Source organism: Pristis pectinata, chromosome 8 (assembly GCF_009764475.1).
Source record: "Pristis pectinata isolate sPriPec2 chromosome 8, sPriPec2.1.pri, whole genome shotgun sequence".
In the NCBI taxonomy this organism is placed as follows: domain Eukaryota; kingdom Metazoa; phylum Chordata; class Chondrichthyes; order Rhinopristiformes; family Pristidae; genus Pristis; species Pristis pectinata.
Window position 1 is genome coordinate 94,616,286 of NC_067412.1, and position 26,175 is coordinate 94,642,460.

The window sequence follows — 26,175 nt, forward strand, 5'->3', positions numbered from 1 at the left end:
CTCAGAAGGCTAAGGAAATTTGACATGTCCCTGTTGATCCTCATCAATTTTTATCAATGCACCATAGAAAGCATCCTATCTGGATGCATCACAGCTTGGTACGGCAACTGCTCTCCAGGATCACAAGAAACTGCAGAAAGTTGTGGACACAGCTCAGCACATCATGGTAACCAGCCTCCCCTCAGTGACTCTGTCTACACTTCTCGAAGTCTCGGTAAAGCAGCCAACATAATCAAAAACCCCACCCACCCCGGACATTCTCTCTTCTCCCCCCCCCCTTCCATGGGGCAGAAGGTGCAAAAGCTTGAAAGCAAATACCACCAGGCTCAAGGACAGCTTCTTTCCAACTGTTAAAAGACTCTGGATTGGACCTCTTATGTGATAAAGATGAACTCTGGATTTCTCAATCTACCTTGTCAAGGATTGGAAAGGTTTAGAGGGTTATGGGTCAACACAGGCAAATAGGACTAGCTCAGGAAGGTACCTTGGTCAACATGGACGAGTTGGGCCAAAGGACCTGTTTTCATGGAGACAGCAGATGCTGAATCTGGAGCAACACGCAAGATGCTGGAGGAACTTAGGGGTCAGGCAGCATCTATGGAGGGAAATGGACAGTCGATGTTTTCAGTTGAGACCTTTCATCTGGTCTGGGTCTTGGGCTTGTGATCAGAGTTCAAATTCTTTGTGGTTCATTATCGACGATCAGTGGCAAAGCTATCCAGAAAGTTCCAGCACTCTCTGGGGTGAGAACTTCCCTTTTCTGATTCCTGCTACTATCAAGCTTCAATTAAAAGGGAGCCTTCACAGACAGCAGCTACAGCATTATCAAGTGGGCCAATCAGCCAATCACAGTAAAGTATTCCAACAAAGCACTTAGCAGTTTTTAATCAACTTTTTAAACATTACACAGGATACTAAGATTGAAACAGGCATACGTAATTAAAGTCAGCAAACAAAATGGCATAAATAAACCATACAAAAAGAATCTTACGTATTTTGAAGGATTTAGAATCATAGAATTGTATCGTACAGGAATGAGACCTTTTACCCATCTCATCTATGAAACCTTTCTAACCTAATCTCATTTACCTGCATTGGGCCTGTACCCCTCTACACCTTTCCAATCGGAGGATCTGTCCAAATGCTTTTTAAACATTTGTAATTGTATTTTCCTCACATATCTACTTATGTGAGGAAGTTACTAACAGGGGAAAAATTAAACCAGACCCAGTTGCTAAGCAGTAACTATGGCTTAAAGTTCCACTGAATTCTCATTTGGACCTGATGTTACTGAACCTGATTTACAGGAGATTTTAAAGCTGGATTAGTTCATAAAACCTGAAGTTCAATTGGTTTCAGCTTATTTGCAGTGGAGACAGCTGCAAACTCTGTAACCTGTGGAGGAATGTGGGACCATTATGGTAACTGAGGGATTCCCACATAAATCTATGCATGCACAAGACCCCCTATTGTTGTCACTTCCACATAGTAATGACAGGGAGCATTGGTAGTTGCACTCTCATTTTTGTGTTACTTATTCAGTCATGAGATGTGAACATCACTGGATCAGTCATCATGTATTGTCTTTCCCTGATAGCCTCCAATACCAAGAGATTTCCCCACCTATTTCGGATGGTGGTTAAAAGTTCAGCCATATCACTCTAACTGCAGAGGATGGGTACTTTATTCCTTTCAGGACATCAGATGAGTTTTTACATCAATTTAATGGTTTTACGGTAACCTTTATTGTTCTACCAGCTGACATGATGGGTGCTAGAGTCATGATTCAGGCTGAATCTTTCAGGTCTCTGGTTGATCGTCCAGTAACGTAACTTCTATGCTAATACACTTCAAAATATCCAGGCCAATATCTTTTGGGGGGTGCAGGTGAGAGATGGCAATTAGGGTTAGGGTTAGGGTTAGGGTTATGGCAATGGTTCTTAAAGTTCAGTTCCGCAAGCCATAAGGGCTTCTTCAACAACTACCCTGGACTGGTTTGCATACAGTTCCACACCATATTGTTAAACCAGGGCTCACAGGGAACCAGCATCAATGCTATGTATGGTCGCAGACCAGATCGCAAAAACTAACAGGGAAAATAACCACGTAAGGTTTAGATAAAAAGTACGTTTTAGCAAGACTGTTAAGAATGGGTAAAGAAGAAGCAAATTTACATTAACAAACAAACTTGCAATCACTTTCTATTGTAGATAATCACAGGGTATATGCACTCATTCTTTTTCCCAGGCTTGGGGAATCAAGAACTAGAGGGCATAGGTTTAAGGTGAAAGGACTTATTAGGAACCTGAGAGGCAACTATTTCACACAGAGGTTGGTCAGTATGTGGAACGAGCTTCCAGAGGAAGTGGATGAGGCAGGTACAATAACAAAAGATATTTGGACAGATACATGGATAGGAAAGGTTTAGAGGGATATGGGTCAAACGTGGGCAAATGGGACTAAATTAGATGGGAATCTTGGTCAGCATGGACCAGTTGGGCCGAAGGGCCTGTTTCGGTGCTGTTTGACTCTATGACTCTATTACTCTGACACACAAGGAATTCTGAAGATGTTGGAATCTGGAGCAATACACGAAAAGTACTGGTGGAACTCAGCAGGTCAGGTAGCATCTATGGAGGGAAATAAACAGTCAACGTTTCGGGCTGAAACCCTTCATCAGGACTGGAAAGGAAGAGGGCAGAAGCCAGAATAAGAAGGTAGGGGGAGGGGGAGGAGCACACACAGGCAGGGGATAGGTGAGTTCAGCTGAGAGGGGGAAGGGAGGTGGTTGGGGGAGGTGGAGAAGATATATGAGGCTGAGAGGTGACAGGTAGAAGAAGCAAAGGGCTGAAGAAGAAGGAATCTGGTAGGAGAGGGCAGTGGACCGTGGAATAAAGAATTACTCTATTTTACAACTTTTGAACTCAGAGCATTACAGACATGTGCAGCAAAAAAAAAACTACTGGAAGAACTCAGGTCAGGCAGCATCTGTGGAGGGAAATGGACAGTTGACGTTTCAGGTAGAGACCCTTCATCTGAACTGGATAGACTTTTGCTTCAGATTCAAGCATCTGCTGTCTCCATCTAGATATTTGCAGGACAGGAGGAGCCTGCCTGTTTTGGCTGTTGTAACTAGACCAGCTCCCCGGTTCTCAGTCTGTGTTCAATTCTCTTGGTTGCCCATTCAGCTGCTGTTGAAATGTACCCTGGATTCCTGACCCACCGCCTCTTCAGGCAGTGATTTCCAAAGCAACACTGGTCTCTAGATCTTCAAGTCTGTTTTCTTCCTCAACTCTTCTGTAATCAAAGAACATATAGAACATAGAACATTACAGCACAGTACAGGCCTTTCGACCCACGATGTTGTGCCGATATCTTATCCTATCTAACCCTTCCCTCCCACATAGCCTTTCATTTCTCTATCATTCATGTGGCTATCTAAGAGTCTCTTAAATGTCCCTAATGTATCTGCCCCCACAACCTCTGCTGGCAGTGCGTTCCACACACCCACCACTCTCTTTATAAAAAACTTACCACTGACCTTATACCTTCCTCCAATCACCTTAAAATTATGACCCCTCATGTTAGCCATTTTTGCTCTGGGAGAAAGTCTCTGACTGTCCACTCGATCTATGCCTCTTATCATCTTGTACACCTCTATCAAGTCCCCTCTCATCCTCCTTCTCTCCAAAGAGAAAAGCCGAAGCTCATTCAACCAATCCTTCCTGCTGTGCCTACTACCAATTGTACTATCTGCCAAGGGAAGTATGTCTTACCTGTCCTCTCCACTGAGGCCTCCCATTATTTTTTACATTTCAGTTAAACCTTTTTTCAGCCTTTTTCATTACAACGAAGACCCCAGCCTATCCAGTCAGTGTTCCTATCTAAACTTTTCCAACCCTGATAAGGTCCTCATAAAATTTCTCTGAGTCTTCCCTTGTGCTATCAATTCCTTCCTGTCCAATGTGTTGTGCATGCTCATCTCCACTGGCTTGTGAGCAAGTCGGCCAAACCAGTGGAGGAAAGTTTGCACGGAACATTGCAGAGGAATGACTTTGCACAGGGAATGATAGACAATAGACAATAGACAATAGGAGCAGAAGTAGACCATTCGGCCCTTTGAGTCTGCACCGCCATTTTGAGATCATAGCTGATCCTCAACAATCAATATCCTGTTCCTGCCTTGTCCCCATATCCCTTGATTCCCCTAGCTATAAGAAACCTATCTAGCTCCTTCTTGAAAGTGCCCAGAGAATTGGCCTCCACTGCCCTCTGAGGCAGTGCATTCCACAAATTCACAACCCTCTGGGAGAAGGTTTTTCCTCACCTCTGTCCTAAATGGCCTAGCCCTTATTCTTAAATCATGCCCCCTGGTCCTGGACTTCCCCAACATCTGGAACATATTTCCTGTCTCTATCTTGTCCAATCCCTTAATAATCCTGTATGTTTTAATCAGATCCCCTCTCAATCTTCTCAATTCCAGCGTGTACAATCCCAGTCTCTCCAACCTCTCAGCATAAGACAGTCCCGACATCCCCGGAATTAACCTCGTAAACCTACGCTGCACGCCCTCTATAGCCAGGATATCCTTCCTTAACCCTGGAGACCAAAACTGTACACAATACTCCAGGAGTGGTCTCACTAGGGCCCTGTACAAATGCAAAAGAATCTCTTTGCTTTTGTACTCAATTCCCCTTGTAATACAGGCCAACATTCCAATAGCCTTCATCACTGCCTGCTGCACTTGCTCATTCACTTTCAGTGACTGATGAACAAGGACTCCTAGATCCCTTTGTATTTCCGCCTTACCTAACTCCACACCATTCAGATAATAATCCGCCTTCCTGTTCCTGCTCCCAAAGTGGATAACCTCACACTTATCCACATTAAACTTCATCTGCCAAGTATCTGCCCACTTACCCAACCTATCCAAATCACCTTGAATTCTCCTAACTTCCTCTACACATGTCGCACTGCCACCCAACTTTGTATCATCAGCAAACTTGCTAATGTTATTCACAATGCCTTCATCTAAATCATCAACATAGATGGTAAACAGCTGCGCTCCCAGCACCGAGCCCTGTGGCACCCCACTAGTCACGGCCTGCCATTCTGAGAAACATCCATTCACCCCTACCCTTTGTTTCCTATCCACCAACCAGTTTTCTATCCATGTTAATACCCGCCCCCCAATTCCATGAGCCCTAATTTTACCCACCAATCTCCTGTGCGGCACTTTATCAAATGCCTTCTGAAAGTCGAGGTATACAACATCCACTGAATCTCCCTCATCTATTTTCCTGGTTACATCCTCAAAAAACTCCAGTAGATTAGTCAAGCATGATTTGCCCTTGGTAAATCCATGTTGACTCGACCCAATCCTATCATTGCTATCCAAATATGCCACTATTTCATCCTTAATAATGGACTCTAGCATCTTCCCCACCACAGATGTTAGGCTAACTGGATGATAGTTCCCCGTTTTCTCCCTCCCTCCTTTCTTAAAAAGTGGGATAACATTAGCCATTCTCCAATCCTCAGGAACTGACCCCGAATCTAAGGACCATCGGAAAATGATCACCAATGTATCCACAATTTCTAGAGCCACCTCCTTTAGTACCCTGGGATACAGACCATCTGGACCTGGGGATTTGTCAGTCTTCAGCCCCATTAGTCTACCCATAACCATTTCTTTCCTAATGTCAATCCACTTCAGTTCCTCTGTCACCCTCTGCCTTTTGTCCATCCTTACCTCTGGGAGATTTCTTACGTCTTCCCCCGTGAAGACAGATCCAAAGTACTTATTAAATTCGACTGCCATCTCCCTGTTTCCTGTAATAATTTCACCCGATTCGGTCTTCAAGGGCCCAACATTGTTCCTAACTAACTTTTTTCCCTTCATATGCCTAAAAAAGCTTTTGCTATCCTCCTTAATATTCCTGGCTAGCTTGCCTTCGTACCTCATTTTTTCTTCCCGAATTACCTTTTTAGTTAAATTCTGCTGCACCTTAAAAATTTCCCAATCTTCTATCTTCCCACTCTTCTTGGCTCTGCCATGCTTCTTCCTTTTTAACACAATGCTATCTCTGACTTCCTTTGTCAGCCACGGTGGCCCCTTTCCCCTCTTTGAGTCTTTCCTTCTCTGGGGAATAAACTGATCCGGCACCTTGTGCATTATTCCCAAGAATACCTGCCATTGCTGTTCCACTGACAATTCTGCTAGGATGCCGCCCAGTCAACTTTAGCCAGCTCCTCCCTCATGGCTCCATAGTCTCCTTTGTTCAACTGCAAAATTGACCCTTCTGATTTGCCCTTTTCTTTCTCCAATTGCAGATAAAAACTTATCATGTTATGGTCACTACCTCCCAATGGCTCCTTTACTTCGAGTTCTCTTATCAAATCCTGCTCATTACACAGCACTAAATCCAGAATAGCCCTCTCCCTGGTCAGCTGTCGTACCAGCTGCTCCAAGAATGCATCCCCGAGGCACTCTATAAACTCCCTTTCCTGGGGTCCAGTACCAGCCTGATTTTCCCAGTCCACTTGCATATTGAAGTCCCCCATAACTACTGTGACATTACCCTCGCCACATGCCAACATTAACTCACTATTCAGCTTGCACCCAATATCCATGCCACCGTTCGGAGGCCTGTAGATAACACCCATTAGGGTCTTTTTGCCCTTACAGTTCCTCAGTTCTATCCACACTGACTCTACTTCTCCTGATTCAATATCCCCCCTTGCAAGGGACTGAATCTCATTCCTCACCAACAGGGCCACCCCACCCCCTCTGCCCACCTTCCTGTCCTTACGATAGCATGTATACCCTTGAAAATTCATTTCCCAGGTCTGATCTCCCTGCAGCCATGTCTCCGTTATCCCAACAACATCATACTTACCCATTCGTATCTGAGCTTCAAGCTCGCCTACCTTATTCCTGACACTCCATGCATTCAGATATAGGATTTTTAACCCATTTCTCCTCCCTCCATTCATATTAATGTTCCGAAATTGTGTAGTTCCTATCTGTCCTCTACCCTCCATCTCGCTATCCTCTCTCTCATTCTGGATCTCCTCCTCCTGCAAATTTAGTTTAAACCCCCCCGAGCAGCATTAGCAAACCTTCCTGCAAGAATGTCAGTACCCCTCCAGTTCAGGTGTAAACCGTCCCGTTGGAACAGATCCCATCTTCCCTGGAACAAATCCCAATTATCCATAAACCTGAAGCCCTCCCTCTCCCACCATCCCCTCAGCCACGTTTTAATCTGCCTAATCTTCCTATTCCTCTCCTCACTTGCATGTGGCACAGGTAGCAATCCTGAGATTGTTACCCTGGATGTCCTGCCCCTCAATTTAGCACCTAACTCCCTGAACTCCTTACGCAGGACCTCCTCTCTTTTCCTGCCCACGTCGTTAGTCCCTACATGGATCACAACATCTGGGTTCACGCCCTCCCTCCTGAGAATAACCTGAACCCGATCTGAGATATCCCGGACCCTGGCACCAGGGAGGCAACAGACCATCTGGAATTCCCGATCATCCCTGCAGAATATCCCATCTATCCCCCTGACTATAGAATCCCCTATCACTACCGCTCTCCTCTCTTCCTTCTTCCCCTTCTGAGTTGAGGGTCCAATCTCGGTGCCAGAGACCAGACCTCCGCAATTAGTTCCTGGTAGGTCATCCCCATCAACAGTATCCAAAGCGGTATACCTATTATTGATGGGGACAGCCACAGGGGTGCTCTGCTCTCTCTGCCTGCTCCCCTTCCCTCTCCTGACAGTTACCCAGTTACTCTCCTCCTGTCTTATCGGTGTGTCTATCTACCGATAACTCTCATCTATCTCTGCCTCCGCCTCCCGAATGATCCGTAGTTCATCCAGCTGTGTACGATTGTGTCTTGGATGGGAACCAATTTATTTATCGTTGTGTTTGGGAAGTGTTGGAAGAAATAAGACCTTAATGTAATGGGCAGTAGTCTCATTTCTGGTGGGTGTGAGGGCTGGGAGCTATGGATCTGGCTTCACAGAAATCTAGTCACCTCTGAGTGTACCATGTTGCTGAGTATGGAGCATGAATTCTCTGCACTGAAAGGTTCTTAATTAAAGCTGCAACAAGCTGTGAGATGCTGAGCTGAGACTGAAAAACCTACCAGTAGGAGGTCAGAAAGCAGATAAGATGTTAACTTTGTTTACAGCTGGGCCAATTGGCATGTGACAGATTTCATTTAGATATGTATGTTATGTGTAGTTTAACACTCCCATCTTTGTTTCCTCTGGCAAACTGCAATCTGTAACTAAAGCTTCTCATTCAGTTCTCCTCTGTCTCGCACTCAGTGCAGAGAGGGTAAGTTATCCCATGCAACATTCTTGGTTGCTAGACAGCAGTATGTCCAACTCGGCAGGGTACTATATGCATTCTGCATACAAGCACAATTCTTTGTCCTTGAAAGCACTCTACCCAATTAGGCACACTTTAAGTAATCCCTGACCCCCTTCCCCACAAGAACCCTCCTCCCCATGCTTCTTCACTTCTCTTTCCTAGCCTGTCTCTCTTTTCTCTACCCCCCCTTTTTACCTTTTCACTCCTTACGTTTGACCTATCCCCCAGTGATCTGTTCTCCCCTCCTCCCTCGCACCTGCCTATCACTGTCTCTTACCTGCATCCACCTGTCACCACCTTGTGCCCACCCCGCCTCCCCTCTTTTGTCCACCTATCACTGCTCTGCTTCTCCCTCTTATATATTGGGCTTCCCCTTTTCCTTTCTTCAGTCCTGAAGAAGGGTCCTGACCTGAAACATTGACTGCCTGCTTTTCTCCACAGACGCTGCCTGGCCTGCTGAGTTCCTCCAGCATCATTGTGTTTTTCATTTGGATTCCAGCATCTGCAGTCCTTTGTTTCTCTAGGCACACCATAATCTAGCAATGAAAGTCATAAGTCAAAGCCAAGTTTATTGTCATATGCACAGGTACATGTGTGCACAGGTACAGTGAAAAACTTACTTGAAGCAGCATCACAGGCACATAGCATCAGATACACAAAATTCACAGGAAAAACATAAATTAAACATAAATTATACACAATTTTTACCAGACGGAACATAGATAGAACAAAAAAAAATTCCATTTAAATGCAAAGTGATCAAAGTGGTCATCGTGTTGCTGTACTGAAGTGATTAGGGTTGTGCTGGTTGGTTCAAGAACTGAATGGTTGAAGGGAAGTAGCTGTTCTTGAACCTGGTGGTGTGGGACTTGCAGGCTTCTGTACCTCCTGCCCGATGGTAAATGCAAAAGGACTGGGCCACCTGTACATCAGGACAGCACTTAATAATAAAATGTTATATTTCTATGTTTATGACTTGAAGTCCTGAAAGTCTGACTGTATTAAATCCTGGGATAAATGGATTATTGTTCTGCAGAAGTGTTAAGAATTTTAGGGGTCAGACAGGAGAGAGAAGGTGAGACCAAGATTATTCCCCATTACAGATACCCTCCTTGTCTCTACCTCCTTCCCCCTACCTTCTCTACAATTTACAGCTACCTTGCTTTTAGAGGTAAGTTTTTTTACACAGAGAGTGGTGGGTGCATGGAATGCACTGCTGACAGAGGTTGTGGGGGCAGATACATTAAGGACATTTAAGAGACTCATAGATAGCCACATGAATGATTGAGAAATGGAGGGCTATGTGGGAGGGAAGGGTTAGATAGATCTTAGGGCAGGATAAAGTGTTGGCACAACATCGTGGGCCGAAGGGCCTGTTCTGTGCTGTAATGTTCGATGATCTCTCTTCCCCAGTTCTGACAACATGTCTTCAACCTGAAACTAACTGTGCTTCTTTTTCCATAAATGCTGCCCAGCCTACTCCACTCTCCAGTTCCAGGATCTTCTGTCTTTGTTTTAGATTTCCAGCATCTGCAGTTGTGTTTTGATTTTCATTCTTAGATGAGCTATGATCTTAATGAACGGTGGAGTGACTCGATGGCCTTCTCCTGCTCCTGTTTACCTGCTCTTATAATCACTTCAAAATCTCAGCCCTGGTTGAAGCTACATTGGTCGAGCTGCAATAGACACTGTTATTTGTGCAGTTACAGAGAATGAGAGTGAGTGTGAGGCAGTCCCAATTAGATACCTTCAAGCTATTCTGCCACGAGGCTATGCCTGGAGATACAAGTAGACACCCTCCTGTTCTCACCGGTAATAAACCTTTGCCGAAGGCTATTTAAATATTTGACACTTTTAGCACACTTAGTTATTTTTGAAATGTGATTCCTCCACCAATAATGTGGATGTACAAGCCGAGAAAAAGTTGATCATCAGATTGTCAGTAGGTCCAGTAAAATTCCTCTGAAGCTCCAGATTGACGTATCTTGATGATTATCTTAACATAACTGTCAGGAACAGCAATGTTATTGTCACATCACTCACCACACACCATTAGGGTGGCATGTCATACTCAGACACTCATGGTCCAGTGTTTGAAGGTGGTGAGATCACTAGCAGAGTGTATGTTAATATATATGACAAAATGATTTTAAAAAATTAAATAAAATTAGAATGCAAGTTCTTCTCTGTTGTATTTCCTTCCGATGTTTCATCTTTCAAATTATATTATTTGCTTTACTCTAACAGATAAAGTTTATTCTCACACTTTATCCATCCTTGTCTTCATAGATCATAGATTGTAGAACAGTACAGTACAGAACAGGCCCTTCGGCCCACAATATTGTGTTGACATAGCTATTCCCTCCTACCTACAGAATGCCCATATCCCTCTACTCTCCTCTCATTCATGGGCCCATCCAAGCCCCTCTTAAAAGCCCTCAATGAATTTGCCTCCACCACCCTATCAGCCAACGCATTCCAGGCATCCACCACTCTCTGACTAAAAAACGTACTCCTCACGTCTGTTCTGAACCTACCCCCCCTCACCTTAAATGCATGTCCTCTGGTATTGAATTGCTCAATAATGGGAAAAAAGTGGGGGAGGAGCAGATTAAAGAAGAAAGTGGATAAATACTTGAAGGAGAAATAAGTGCAGAAGGATGATGAAAAGGAAGTGGGAAGCTGGGCTAATTAGATTGCATTTCAAAGACATGATGGCTGAGTTCTTTTCTCATGTGCCATCTCCTTCTCTGACTCGATGGTAAGAAAATAGATATCTCAGCTTGCTTTCTCTCTATCACTTTGTGAAGTACTTGTCAACAGCATTTTATAAACTGCCCTCCAAGTTATTTCTGAACTGTCTTTTTCAACATCCTGTGAAGAACAAACACGAGAATTAAAAGCAGAAGCATTTGACCTCCTGTGCCTGATTCACCTTCCAATAAGGTGTTGCTATCAAGGAAAAAGGGGTAAAAAAAAACTTGTATTTAAACTGCACCTTACACTGGCATAGATCAATCCAAAGCACTTTCAAGTCAATGGGCAGTTTGCATTGATCCAGCTCATGCCCTGTGGCTGTCTTTGTCCTTTGCCATTACACTGCTGGCATCGTGCTGTCAGAGATTTTACAATACTGTTAAAAGTTTCTGATGATCAGAAACATATACAAACAACTGAAAAAAAAGCATATAAGAAATAAAAGCAGGAGTATCTCATGCATTTCCGCAGAGGGATTGGAAATGATCTTTTACCTCAGCATCACATCCCTGCACTTTCTCATACCCTTTTGTTTCCATTGACACCTAAAAATATACTCAGTAACTGATTCCTCTCAGCTGTCATGGGTGGAGAATTTCAAAGGTTCACTACCCTTACATGGATAAGAAAGGTTTAGAAGGTTCCAGGCCAAACTCAAGCAAACTGGACTAGCTAAGGTGGACAACTTGGTCGGCATGGACAAGTTGGGCCAAAGGGCCTGTTTATGTGCTGTATGACTCTATGACTCTCCAGCTGAAGAAATTTCTTCTGATCTGCCCTGAATGGCCAACGGCTTATTTAGAGATTGTGACACCTCGTTCTGGACACCACAGCCAGGAGAAACATCAGGTCTGCATCCACCCTGTCAGAAGTTTGATTTGTCTTGCCACATCAGACAAAGCTACCATTCCAGCAATCTTCACAGCACTCTTGCCATCACAAGTAAGTCCTTCCTTAGATAGGGAGACCTGACCTCGATGTCACAAGGAACAGCTTCTTCTACTCAAATCGTCTTGCAATAAAGGCCAACACAGTATTTGCCTTCCTGATTTCTTGCTGTTCCTGGCCATTAACTTTCAATGGTTTATGCACAAGGACACCAAGGTCCCTCTGAACCCCAATACCTTTCAAACATTCACCATTTAAAAAATAATTACCTTTCTACTTTTTCTACCAAAGTGGGCAATATTCCTTTTTTCCACAAGGTGTTCCATCTGCCAAGTCCTTGCCCATTCACTTAGCCTGTCTATATCCCCCTGAAGCCTCCATGCATTCTTGTCACAGCTTACACAGCCAGCCAGCTTTAACACATCAGCAATAATTGAAAAAAATAACAAATTCACTTTAAAGCACACATACATTATAAATGTAAATGAATTAGAAATGTAACATTAATTAAAGTAAGGAAAGAGAAACCAACCTAATTTTTAACTTGCATTTTTAAGGTATGAGACAGTACTTGTATGTGCTAGTTAGGGTTGGCGTGAGGTTGAGGGGCCAGATGTGAAGTGTTTCCTGTCCCTCAATTCAGTAAGTTACAGGAAAACCTTGGACTCAATGGCAGATACCCACCAGTGCTGCGGAGGTGGAAGTGTGCCTTCATTAGAGCTTTAACACATTCTTTTCCTCTGCTCTCTAGATCCTGTTGAAATGTAATAAACACATTGTGGTGCAGCCATATGTACAGACATGTTGTACTCTGTATCAATGTGTGTGGACAGACCGTAATCCTAATGGACAGAAGAGTCATGTGGTCTGCCTGGTTTGTAACAGTGCAACCCTGACTTGAACACTCAGGCTACAGTAAGAGCTTGAAGGCTCAATGTGTGTGAATGTTAAATTTATAAAATTATGAGAGGCATAGATAGAGTAGACAGCTGGTATCTTTTTCCCAGGGTTGAAATTCTAATACTAGAAGGCATGCATTTATGGTGGAAGGGGGAAAGTTCAAAGGAGATGTGTGGGTTAAGTTTTTTACACGGAGGATGGTGTGTGCCTGGAACGGGCTGCCAGGGGTGGAGGTAGAGGCTGATACGATAGAGGGGTTTAAGAGGCTCTTACACAGGCACGTGAATATGCAGAGAATGGAGGGATATGGACCATGTGCAGGCAGAAGGGACTAGTTTAATTAGACATCATTAGCCTAATTAGTTTGGCACAACATTGTAGGCCGAATGTTTCTTTGCTGTACTGTCCTATGTTCCATGGAAATAAAGCACAAGTAAACCACAATCTCTTTTGATATGCATATAGTGAGTCTTAGTGCATTAATGTAAGCATTATAAAGAGGTGACAAGAACTGGGAACCCAAGTGGATTTTCTTTGGAACTGTTTCATTTTTGTTTGGCAGGTGTTAGGCAATCTTATAGTACCAAAGCTGATATTTTGCAATGTTCTGCAGTGACCACTCACATGGAACTTCATTGCCTAAGGCCCAGATATGTGTTGACTAGAGCTCAAAACACAATAAGCCTTCGAGGCAAGTGACATTGATACTGACTCATCACTGGACTGTTGCACACACTATTAAATGGGAGTGGGACAATAGGCTGCCTGACTATTCTGTATGAACGAGCTCAAGAACATTCAGCTCATTTATTGAATGAGTAGGCATGTTTTTTAAAGCTAACAATATCCTGGTGATTGAAGAGGGCAGCAGCATCTTGAGAGCCTTAAACAATACGATATGTGAGTGTAAAAAAGAGTTTGGTCAGATGCATATGACACACAGATAAATCTTCATTCACCATGCAAAGAGAATGATGTTCTACAGAAACTGGTTGATTACTTTAATCTAAAGCCATTAGAAATAGCTGAAAGTGATAAGTATGGGGCAAGGAGCCAGAAGCAGGTTGAGACAATTAGTGAGTACACAGGTTCATTAAAGAACTTATTCTTGCAGTGCAATATCAGTGCCTTTTGTGATAGGTTTATGTGTGGGCTAATAGATGGTAGAATTCAATCAAAGGTGTTGAGATGTTATGCCTGTCAATTAAATTTGCATGCAAATTGCTGTTGATGGAAATGGTGTTCGAGAATACCAGAGAGTTTTATCCACCACAAATGACTGGTCCAGCTGCAGTCCACAATCAGATAGCGATACAAGGTGGAAGGTATGAAACTGTATCCAAAGCATACAAATGAGACAGGTTCATTCATCTGCTGGAATTGCAATGGTGATCACTCAGCTTAGACTTGGCAGCTTCGAACAAACATTGTTACAGTTGCCAAAAGAAACATCACATTTTGACACCCTGGAGATCCAAGGCTAACACAAGTTAAGAAAGCAACTTCAGTGGTAGTTTGGAATGACAACAGAAAGGAAGTTATTATTTATTCAATAATAATCTTTATTTATTTAAATGGCAGGCACAGTAGTGTGGCGGTTAGCATAATGCTATTGCAGCGCCAGTGACCCGGGTTCAATTCCGGCCATTGCCTGTAAGGAGTTTGTACATTCTCCCCGTGTCTGCGTGGGTTTCCTCCGGGTGCTCCGGTTTCCTCTCACATTCCAAAGACATACGGGTTAGGAAGCTGTGGGCATGCTATCTTGGCGCCGGAAAGTGTGGTGACACTTGCAGCCTGCCCCCAGAACACTCTACGCAAAAGGTGCATTTCACTGTGTGTTTCGATGTACAGGTGACTAATAGAGATATCTTATCTAATATGCTGGAAATGCAATACAATCATTATGCATGTTTCATTGCATTCACTGTGCCATCCAACCAATGCATTCTATTTACAATGCACCAAGGCCACTCATGCGTCATGGATAGGAAAGATTTAGAGGGATAGGGGCTAAATACAGGCAAATGGGACTAGCTTAGATGGGTATCTTGGTTGGCATAGACCAGTTGGACAGAAAGGCCAGTTTCCATGCTGTATGACCCTATGTGTCCTCTTTAAAAAAAATATACTGGTGAAGTGTTTGAGAGGATGTTCCACAGGTCTCAGCCTCTCAGTGTGTCCAGTATTGGCAGGACTCTGGACTGTGGTCTGACGCACAAAGCCTTTGTAGAGGCTGCACTGAGCTTCAGTGTGTCCCTCAGCATGCAGTCTGGCAGCCTGGAATGTGCCAGTCAGCAGAATTCCCTCATGGACATCTCATTAAACTGGAAGACCAACAAGTTTTGGGCAGACCAAAATGTGTCTTTCACCCAGTTGATGATCCAGCTACAGCTGATGTTTGTCCCAGATTGCCTCCCCGGGAATAGCCCATAGATCAGAGAGTTCTCTGTTACACAGCTGCTGAGGAAAGGAGGTATTAATGGTTTGGCTGTTCAAGCAGATAATTAGAAGCTGGGATTGCACAGTACCTGTGTCACAAGCGGTTGCAGCAGTAACACACTTTTCAGTGAAGGTGTTGATTAACAACCAGTGCCTTGACATATGAATTGATACTGTTGCAGACTGTTTGATAATGAGTGAAGATAATTAATCTAACAATTTGGAATTGGAATTAGAATTAGTTTATTATTGTCACATGTACTGAGCTACAGTGAAAAACTTGTCTTACATACCGTTCATACAGATCCATTCATTACACAATGCATTGAGGTAGTCCAAGGGAAAACAATGACAGAATGCAGAATAAAATGTAACAGCTACAGAGAAAGTGCAGTGCAGATAGACAATAAGGTGCAGGGTCATAAATGAGGTAGATTGTGAGGTCAAGAGTCCATCTTGTACTAGGGAACTGTTCCATAGTCTTATAACAGCGAGATAGAAGCTGTCCCTGAGCCTGCTGGTGCGTGCTTTCAGGCTTTTGTATCTTCTGCTCCATGGGAGAGGGAAGAAGAGAGAGTATCCGGGGTGGGTAAGGTCTTTGATTATGTTGGCTGCTTTACCAAGGCAATGAGAAGTGTAGACAGAGTCCATGGAGGGGAGGCTGGTTTCCGTGATGCGCGGAGCTGTGTCCAAAACCCTCTGCAGTTTCTTGCAGTCACGGGCAGAGTAGTTGCCATACCAAGCTGTGATGCATCTTTAGGCAGATGCTGTTGCTGGGTAGCACCGATAAACTGAAAACCTTCTCCAAAGAGTGCACAGTGCAAGAGAGCATCATTGTCACAAACTATGAAAATAAGCCAACTTTAAAAGGGAAGGAGCAGCTGAGAAAAGTCGAGGAGATGAGAAAAATGTTTTCACCCTTCAAAGCTGCACCTTGACACATTGTTGGAAAGGTATAGCAATATGTTCAAACTCAGCTGTGCTGGCATAGCAGGGTACATTGCACACAATCAAGTCAGACCAACTGCAAAGCCAGGTTGCTGAATCCACACCAGACTTGTCTGCTCAAAAGCCAAGCTGAGAAAGAAGAGGATGATCTAAATAAAATGATATGAGAACCAACCAGAGTGGATCACAAAAATCTGAGGCAGGGCAAAACAAGGAAGGTATGTGGAGAGCACAAAGTTGCATGAAATCAAGTTGCAGATACTGAATAACATCCACTTCATGAGATTGAGCGCAGAATTAGGAGGTTCTGTCCTGTACATTGCATGTCTCCCATGCCTACACACAACTGAATGTCAATGAAGATTGTCAGTGGTACCTGACCTTCAATGTGCAGAAGGTTCATGTGGGCTTCCTCTTTTGTAACAATGACTGAGGTTAGAATAGTCAGTCTGTAGCAGAAGCACCAAACAATCTGCTGGACGAATTCAGCGGGTCAGCAGCATCCGTGGAGGGGGGTGGGGGAGGATGAGGGGGGGCAAGAAATTGTTGACGCTTCGGGTCGAAACCCTGCATCAGGACTGAGAGTGGTGAGGCGAGATGGGTGATATAAAGAGGAGGGGGGTGGGGGGGTGGTGAGACAGGAGCCTGAGGTGATTGGTGGACTGAGGAGGGGAGTAAGATGACAGGCAGGTGGTTGAAGACTTGACGTGTATGTAGGCTATATGTCTGTTTTGCAAATAAACTAGCAGCTTCACTGGTGTTCTATGTGTATCCTGATGTATTTGTGAAGACATAATGGATGGCAAAGTAGGACAGTGGCACAAGAAGATCCCATAAGCAGCATTGTAGTAACTATCAGTGATCTATTATTGGAATATTGATTGACTCATAAGTATTCGCTAGGGCACTGGGGAGAGCTCTCCTACTTTGAAATAGTTCCATGGACTTTTTACACCAGAGGTACAACTGTAGACACCTTGGGCTGTCCCAATTCAGCTGTCTCAGTGAGCAGTAAATCACCTGTGTTCACCACTCCCTTACCCACAGAATTAAGATAAGCTCCCAAAGCCAGCTCCTGATTGGTGAGGCTCATCAGCCCTGGGCCTTTCCTCCATAAATGGTGATCCCTGCTCCAGAAATGATTGACAGTTTGTTCAGCTCACAACCAGGTTTGCCAGCTGTCAAAACTATCCAAAAGCTAGAATGCCTCCTGAAAGTCACAAAAATTAGAAAATACTCAGAAAATTATTCAGAATCAATCAAAGGCTTAAGTATTTTAATTGTTAAAAATTTGAGAAAGATTAAAAAAAGTTTAAAAACACCAGAAAACATTTAAAGACAACTAAGCAAATGTTGTCTTAAATACATTCTTGTTAACAATTAAATATAGTTAACAATAAATAAAGAAAAAAGTATGTAATCTGAAACCTGCTTCCATTGCTCAGAGCTATTCCTCTACATTGAAGCTAAAAGAGGTGCTGATCATGTGTCATGTCTAACCTGACAAGTTCAGAGGGCAGATATCCAGCATGGCAGCTGGTCAACTGCAGGAAGTAGTTGTTATCCTTTTGGACGCTAGGTGAAGTTCAATGTCTGAACACAATCTGAATGACTGTGCTGGGGACCACTCAAGAAATGGAGAACTTCTGCATTTGCACAAGTGGTCCTCAAAACTGATTTAATCTGGTGCTCCCCACAAGAGTCTGTACCCCTCTGTTTTACCATCATCTGAGTGTGTAGATAGGGCATCTGTTCTGTACCTTGGCTGAAAAATGGCATCTCCAAAAGCAAGGCAATTTCTCAACACAATATCGCATTACCAGAGTCTAGCCTCTCGAGTCATATTTAAATCTATAAGCTTCTGACTCAAGTGCAAATCTGTCACCAGCAGATATTTACAGGTCAATATTTGGTGTGATTTAAAGAGTAAAACACAAATCTAGTCTTTCCAGAAATGAATTCCTTAGTGCTGGCTGCCAATTGTGCTCATTCATCACAACACTCAGTGTTAAAATATTATGGTACAAAATGTAAGTCTCCCAATGCCAAAGAGGAAGTCACATCATTATCCTTCCCCAGACACTGCTGTTTTGTTCTTAATGATCTGTATTCAAGACTGTTTTACATAATGCTGAGGTGTTTCAAAAAAGAGTGATTAGCCCAGAGTTACAGCTAACCATGGCACTCCTGGAGACTTCCACTCTTAATCTTTGCAACTCCAAAAATATTTGGAAGCCAGAGATGTTGCCAGGAGAAAGAAGTCATTAGAACACTTCTCGGATCGGAGTCTGATCTATTTCCTTGGACCTGAGGTGATCTGGCTTGGAAAACTGAACCACTTCTCTCACCTTTCCTCCTTTTACTTTTCAATGTTATGACATTTGGACACAAGAGCAAGTTCCACAATTAGAACAAGCATGAGCTCCCACGTCACATCTGAGCCCCTTGCCATGAAGTCCTGGCTCTCTGATTGACAGGTAACAAAGGATGAAGACTGAGGAACCAGTCTGGGTACATAGTTATTCTTGTTCTGCATCAACATCCTTTCCATCTGTTACTTTTTAACAGTATGCATGTAATTAGCAAATACACTGTGGAAAATAAATATCCCACTTGAAAACAGTATTCTACGTTCAGTACACTGGAGGCCAGGTTCTCCTGCACCATCTGAACATAAATGCAGATGTGGACACAGTATGAGAATTTAGACATTAAACACAAGTTTGCTCACTCTCTTTTTTTCACCTCCTTCCCCAACCTGCTTCCCCTCCCTCCTTCATTGCACCACCCCCTCCCTCTCCAGTATCCCTACTTCTGTCCGTTATTCCCCAACTGGCTCTCTCCATCTCTACCCCTCCCTCTCAGCTCCCTCCTCCTTCACCCATCACCTTCTCTTGAACGGTGACCAATGTTCTGCCTGTTTCAAAGGATGTGGGAGATAGAGGTCAACAGGAACTTTCAGTACGGAGGTTGATAGATATTTTTTGTGTGCAAGTCTATGATGTAAAAGGGAGCAAATGGTAGTAGGAACTGAAGTGTAGATGAGGATCAGCCAGGTTCAAGTCTGTTCAAAACAAACAGGGAAGATGGATCAGTTCTTCAACTTATAATTCTGCACTTCAAGATAGAAGCCACACAACAAAGGATATATCGAGTTACTCTTCTCAACGTGCACTACTCCCAGCTGGAAGCTCAGGAGTTCAGAATTTTCCCTTGTAATCATGGCATGTAGGTGAATGAGCAACCGTTGTTGGTGCATTGATGAAATATGGGAGCCGATACTTTTGTCTAGACTTGACTACCCAGTCCATGAATCCCCCCAATGATACAATGATACACTAAAATCACAGACTCCTCTCTCCAGCTGCCTAGTCTACATCTTCCCAGTCACTGAGCCAGGCTGAAGGTGGTGAACAAGTAGAGAAATGCCTCCTGTTATTACCTTGGACCTGCATCACAACTTTAAAGCTGCGCCTTGAATGACTGGCCACAATTTGATCACCAGAGATTGAGGACTCTGATAGCATGACATTGGCTCACAAACTGGACTGTGCCAGATCTGGTGCCTCAAGGCCTTTCTCTTTGAACAACATTTTCATTTATTGTTTTTATAACTTGTCATTGCCGTTCTGTGCTTCAATTGCTCACTTCCTTGGTAACAGCTACTTCCCTTCAACCATTCAGTTCTTGAACCAACCTGCACAACACAAACCACTACCCCAGTATAGCAACACTATGATCACTTTGACCAATTTGCTTTACAATGGATTTTATTTATTTTATTCTAATTGTGTTCCTTCTTGTATAATTTTGTATAAATTATGTTTATGTTTTTCTTATGAATGCTGTGTCTCTACTGCTATGTACAACACTTTTACTTTTGACTCTGAAATGAGCTTCTGACTACACATTGTTCCTTCTGACCAAGTGTGGCATCACAATGCTTTGGCAAAACTGAAGTCAATGGACATCAAGCAGGACATACTCCAATGGTTGGATTCGTAACTTGCACAAAAGAATCAGTCGTTGTTGTTAGAGGTCAGCTATCCCAGCACCAGGAAATCACTGGAGAAGTTCCTCAGGGCAGTGTTGGAATTGGAACTGGAGTTTGAATTGGTTTATTATTGTCACATGTATTGAGTTACAGTGAAAAACTTGTCCTGCACACCATCCATACAGATCAATTCATTACACAGTGCATCGAGGTAGTACAGGGTATGACCACATTGACCACAGCACTGCAATGGATTTTGTTTATTTTTTTCCAGTTTTTCTAATTTTTTGTATAAATTATGTTTAATTTGTGTTTTTCTTGTGAATATGTGTCCCGGGACCAAACAGCTTCAGCTGTTTCATCAATGGTCTTCCATCATAAGATCAGTACAAAGAATGTAGAACGTAGAACAGTACAGCAGAGTACGGACCCTTCGGTCCACAATGTTGTGCTAACATATAGAAACACACAGTGAACTGCATCTTTTGCGTAGAGTGTTCTGGGGGCAGGCCACAAGTGTCACCACGCTTCCGGAGCCAAGATAGCATGTCTACAATTTCCTAACCGGTACGTCTTTTTGGAATGTGGGAGGAAACCGGAGCACCCGAAGGAAACCCACATAGACACGGGGAGAATGTACAAACTCCTTACCTACTCCTATACAGCCCATAACTCTCCATTTTTCTGACATCCATGTGCCTATGTAAGAGTCTTTTAAATGTCCCTATTGTATCAGCCTCTACCACCACCCCTGGCAGTACGTTCCAGGCACCCACCACTCTCTATGTAAAAAATCTACCTCTGACATCTCCCCTAAACTTTCTACTCTGACATTAAACTGATGTCCTCTGGTATTGGCCATTGCCGCCCTGGGGAAAAATGGTGGGATGTTTGCTGATGATTGTGCAATGTTCAGTTCCATTTGTAACTCCTCAACAAATGAAGAAGTCCACACCTGTATGCAGCAAAACTAAACAATATTCAGTCAAGGGTTGATAAGTGACAGGTAAGATAAGATATCTAAGATATCTCTTTATTAGTCACATGTACATTGAAACATACAGTGAAATGCATCTTTGCATAGAGTGTTCTGGGGGCAGCCCACAAGTGTCGCCACGCTTCCGGCACCAACATAGCATGCCTACAACTTCTTAACCTGTACACAGCCTACAAAGTGCCAAGAAATGACTCCAACAAGCAAGAGTCCAACTACCTACCCTTTACATTCAGTGGGATTACCATCACTGTGTCCTCATCATCACCATTCTGGGGGTCACCATAGACCAGAAACTGAAATGTACCAGGCATATTCCTCTGAAAAGGTTTACCAGGATGTTGCCTGGACTTGGGGGCCTGAGTTACAAGGAGAGGTTGCATAGAATAGGACTTTATTCCCTGGAACGTAGGAGATTGAGGGTTGACCTGACAGAAGTGTATAAGATGATGAGGGGCACAGACAGGGTGTAAGCACATAGTCTTTTTCCCAGGGAGGGGGTGCTAAAAACAAGAGGGCATCAGTTTAAGATCACAGGCGAGAGATTTAAAAGGGACATCAGGGGCAGCTTCTTCAGACAAAGGGTGGTGCGTATTTGGAATGAGCTGCCAGAAATAGTGGTTGAGACGGGCACGTTAGCAACATTTAAAAGCCATCTAAATAAGTCCATGGATAGGAGAGGTTTCGAAGGCTATGAAGGGCCTGTTTCTGTGCTGTAGTGCTCTATGACTCTAAAGAAAGCAGATAGCATGATTGCTTTTATTAGTTGAGGCATTGAGTTCAAGAGTCAGGAAATTATGTTGCAGTTTATAAAACTCAAGTTAGGCTGCATCTGGAGTATTGCATTCAGTTCAGGTCGCGCCATTACAGGAAGGATGAGGAGTCTTTGGAAAGAGTGCAGAAGAGGTTTACCAGGATGCTGCCTGGATTTGAGGGCATGTGCTATAAGGAGAGGTTGGATAACCTTGGGTTGTTTTCTCCAGAGCGTTGGAGTCTGAGGGGAGACCTGATAGAAGTTTATAAAGTTATGAGAGGCACAGATATAGTAGACAACTGGTATCTTTTTCCCATGGTCAAAATGCCTAATACTAGAGGGCATGCATTTCAGGTGAGAGGGGGAATGTTCAAAGGAGACGTGCGGGGCAAGTTTTTGACATAGAGAGTGGTGGGTGCCTGGAATGTACTTCGAGGAGTTGTGGTACAGGCAGATATGAGAGAGAGGTTCTTAGATGGGTACATGAATATGCCGAGACTGGAGGGATATGGGCCATGTGCAGACAGAGGGATTAGGTGTCATTCACTCATTTAGTTCAGCACAATATTGTGGGCCAAATGGCCTGTTCCTCTGCTGTACCATTCTATGTTCCATGTTCTAAGTTATCGCACTTTTACCCAGTATTGCTTCATGCCTAGCCTCCCAGCAGATCATCCATCAAAGCTTCCATTTCTCCATCATCCTCAGCCTCCCATTACCCAGTACAACTGCAGACTCTCCTCCTCTCCTTCCTTGATTTTCAATCCCCATTTCTGCTTTAAAGTAACTTAAAAGTATCCTAAAGAACGGAGATGATGTGAGAACATTATTTTAGGCACCAAGTTGTTATAATTTGGAATGCATAACCTGAACAGCTGGTAGAGGCAGATTCAATAATAACTTTCAGAAGGAAAAGGCATAAATATTTGAAAAGGGGAACAATTATAGGGATAGGGTGAGGCCAGAGGATTAACTGGATACTTCTTTCAAAGAACTGGGAAAGAGAAACAGACTTGCATCTCTGAGTAACCTTTCACACGAATGTCTTAAAGGTGATGAAGCATTTTCAATGGAAGGCAGTGCTATAAAACAGGGGGCTGAATCAAGCACGAAATCATCTGCTGCCCAGACGCATCTCCTGCACTCCCCTCAGAACTGAACCAGCCACATATAGACGTGCGACCCAGGCTTCTGTCAATGCTAGAGTAAGACATAGCAAGGCCTCAGGAGCAAGTGGGGTTCACCTAACAAATCACTGAAGCCCCAACCCCCCAAGCGCCCTGACAGGCTTTGATTGGAAAGTAGACTAGATGTGGGCAGAGCCTTACCATCTACCAAAAACAGTGACACTTTGCAAAAGACTTGAGAAACATTTAAAAACTGTTAAAGTTGTTTTAAGTAATTTGAACATATTTTAAATAAAGAGATTTAAGCACTTTGAAACACAAATAAACATTAAAATAAAGCAATTTAAATAATAAATAAATAAACTTGCCTTTTCCTTCCCAATCTCCGGGTAAGGAATCACCATTGTGGTAAATTTGGTCTCTGATCCAGGTCAGAGAATCACAGCATCAAACAGCACGGAAACAGAACCTTCAGCCCAACTGGTCCATGCCGACCAAGATGCCCATCCAAGCTAGTCCCATTTGCCTGTGTTTGGCCCATATCCCTCTAAACCTTTCCTATCCATTTACCTGTCCAAATATATTTTAAATGTTGTTAATGTACCTGGTGGCGTGGGATCCCAAAGATTTCCCTGAGTAATGCTGTGGTATCCCAGGATTTCCAGCTTCCCACAGTTAGAAATCTAAGCCCTTGGAGCAGGTGGAGATACACTAGCAGATAGTTTCCTCAAAGGCTAGTGGAAATACATAGAACATAGCACAGTACAGGCCGTTCAGCCCATAATGTCGTACCAACATTTTATCCTGCTCTAAGGTCTATCTAACCCTTCCCTCCCATCATTCATGTGTCTATCTAAGAATCTCTTACATGTCCCTAATGTATTTGCCCCCACAACCTCTGCAGGCAGTGTGTTCCACGCACCCACCACTCTCTGTGTAAAAACTTACCCTTGACATCCCCCTTATCCCTTCCTCCAATCACCTTAAAATTATGTCCCCACATGTCAGGCATTGTCGCCCTGGGAAAAAGTCTCTGACTGTCTACTTGATCTATGCCTCTTATCATCTTGTACACTTCTATCAAGTCACCTCTCATTCTCCTTCTCTCCAAAGAGGAAAGCCTAGCTCATTCAACCTATCCTCATAAGACATGTTCTCCAATCCAGGCAACATCCTGGCAAAGTAGAAAAAAATATTTTTAATATGGGGGTAGGTAGATACTTGAAAGGAGGTGAAAGGTTAGAGTGGAGGTGTGCTTACAGACAGATCAGTCACGATCCACAAAGTGCCAACAGTTTCCATCTCAAACATTCCCTGTGGCAATATTCCAGGCCCCAAGATTTCTCTGCTCACTTAGTATTATTCCACCTCTTCTCACTCAGCCAACTCACGTCAAGGTAAACATTTCTGAAAGTGATTACAATTGTCACAGGTTCATATTACAAATAACTAGAACAAAATGCCCATTTTCTTGAAGATATGCACAAAATATGGAAAGTGAAATTAGCTTCATATGTCGATAATTTAAGTTACCTTATCCATACTCCACACAATAAAGTATAATATTGATGGTACCTTTCCACTTTAATAAGGATTAATAAGAATAATGGATAGCTCTTTGTATTCATTTAATGTGATAAATGGCACTGGCTTACCTCAGGTTTAAACTCCATCACCAATTGTGACGCAGAGCGAGACTAAATGAGTATTGAATTACTGTGACATTGCTTCGGAAGGCAGCTTGTGAAATGATCTACTTTAGTGAAATGCAAATTAACTTTTTTCCTTCAAACATATCAGGCCAAATGGTGCTGGACCCAGCCCAGTGCTTGGACTCACAGCCAGCAGTGCCCACCTACTCACATTTGCTGTTCTGTTTACGGAGAGCTGAACAAACTGGCCTTCTGCACTCAAGGGGGAGATCCTGCAAAGCGGAATGGGCTACAGGATGCACATCCTGGGTCCCTGCCCATGGATACACTGATGGCTTTTGGCAGCTCGTTGCTGAGCTGTCAAAGGGCTTTTGAACTAATTTTAAATGTCCCTGCTGGTCAGATTCAGATAGAGATTAGTTTATTGTTATATACACCAGGGTGCAGTGAAATTCCTTGCTCGTGTGAAGCTCACAGAGTAAACAGTGTACATGGTAATAATAAATACAACGATAAATACAGCGACAAGTGCAAAACAGCAGAATGGTGCAAAGATAGTAGTGCAGTCTGAAGTAGTGCAAAAAGAAATGCTGAAGTGACAATAACGGAAGAGCTAGAATTAAGGGTTCAAGAATGTGGCAGCACCACCAGGAAGGGGATGTGAAAGAGGTGATTGGTTCAGAAGTCTGATAGCAGTGGGGAAGAAGTTGTTCTTGAGTCTGGGTGTCTGGGCTTTCAAGCTCCTGTATCTTCTCCCAGAAGGTAGAAGAGAGAAAATGGAATGGCCAGGGTGGCAGGCATCCTTCACGAAACCGTTAGCCTTCCTGAAGCAACGCACCGTGAAGGTGGATGGAAGGAAGTGACGAGCCTGTGATGGACTGGGCTGTGTTTACTGCCCTCTGCAGGTTCTGCCGGCCCAGAGCAGAGCAGTTGCCATACCAAGCTGAGATGCAACTGGCCAGATTTTTAAAAACTAGGTTACTTCATTCAAAAAAATAATTAAAATATTTAACAAGTAGTAAAACATAATTAAAAACTTCTTAGAACATAAGTAAGATAATTCAACCATTTACCAGCCCTTACCTTTATTCGTTGGATCACTGCTCCCCCACCAACCCTTATTGGTGTAAAGTTGAGCAGCCACATGCGAAGTGCACATGGGTACTCTCTCCAGTTATGTCGATGCTCTGTTGTTGGGTTCCACAGTAAGTCTCTTGGTGGAACAGGGGGGTCACTTGCTCCAGTTGACTGTGAGGTTTTGATTGAGTGTGTGCAGAAGTCTGAGTTGAGCTAAGCCACCAGCAGCTCACAGACAGCTGCTCTCTCATTGGCCTTTTAGC

The 26,175-nt window shown here is 43.5% G+C and overlaps 1 long non-coding RNA gene across 1 annotated transcript; it reads right to left on the reverse strand.

Annotated features, from left to right (window-relative positions):
* Positions 1-309: 309 nt before the first annotated feature.
* Positions 310-25,030, reverse strand: LOC127573042 (uncharacterized). The gene is made up of 3 exons (XR_007956744.1): positions 24,839-25,030; positions 8,792-8,918; positions 310-3,297 (listed from the first exon to the last, which is right to left on the reverse strand). It is a non-coding gene; the product is annotated as an uncharacterized LOC127573042 (long non-coding RNA).
* Positions 25,031-26,175: the final 1,145 nt, after the last annotated feature.